Genomic DNA, 1,035 nt, shown 5'->3' with positions numbered 1-1,035 from the left:
ATTCGAATATGAAAAAAATGCAAAAGCAAAAGAGAGAGAGCGAAAATAAACAAAAAAAAAGAAAGAAAGCTCAAAAGTGAGAAACCTCAAGCATAAAAATACAAAGATTCAAAAGCAGGGTTGCATACCTTGGGGGCTTATCTAGGGTCTTGAGCCTTTATCCCCTTCTTCTCTAACCTTTAGCCTAACCATGTTACAACCCTTAAAAAGACCTTTTTGAGGTATACACACTTGTGCGAGGTTCGGCTAGAGCTACGTTTGGCCAAATTCCTAACGGATACGTAGGCAACCTCACATTGAGGTGCGGCCGTAATAAAAATGCATTCATTTTCACATTCACAAACCCACGTTATGATCATATCAAGGGATCTCCAATGCACATCCCTATTCACTTAGCGCTAGACTTGGGGGCTTGATCCTTACATCATTAGCTTACCTAGCCTAAGAGTCACCATTATTTGACTCTTCTCGAAATAATATATTTTCCACACCGTTAGCCTTTGTAGCTTAACCTTAGTGTCACTTTCACACACGTCACAGATACATGACCAAATAATCCTTCCCTTAGGAACCCTTTGTCATGAAGTCTTAACATAACGTTGAAGCATGCTTTGTCATATCAACATCACTCATCACTCATAATCATTATTGCATCAGGAAGTATGAAGTGCTTAGCCTCCGTGCCTAAGTTAGCTAAATACTTTCATAATCGAGTCAACTAAGATAGTTTAGGATGAATTACTCCTTGTACCTTGAGGGACAGTGTCGAACGCATATATTTGCCTAAGCTCATTCGACATGCACCATTAAACACTTCGATTCTTTTTTCACGCCTTTCTTTTTCGGGAGAAAGTCGGTATCCTCCACAAAAATGACAGATTTTTTTTGTTTTTGAGTCATGTACACATCGAGTCGGGTGCACACACGAGTCACACGTAGTGAGTCATCATTAAGTCAAGTTCACACCAGAGTCATGTCAAGTTACATGTGTCAAACGCTTTGAGTCGAGTCATGTCAAGTTAGTGAGTCGAGCAA

Source organism: Chenopodium album, chromosome 6, assembly GCF_948465745.1.
Source record: "Chenopodium album chromosome 6, dcCheAlbu1.1, whole genome shotgun sequence".
NCBI classification, from domain to species: Eukaryota; Viridiplantae; Streptophyta; class Magnoliopsida; order Caryophyllales; family Amaranthaceae; genus Chenopodium; species Chenopodium album.
The sequence above is the reverse complement of the archived record's forward strand: the minus strand, read 5'-3'. Positions refer to the sequence as shown.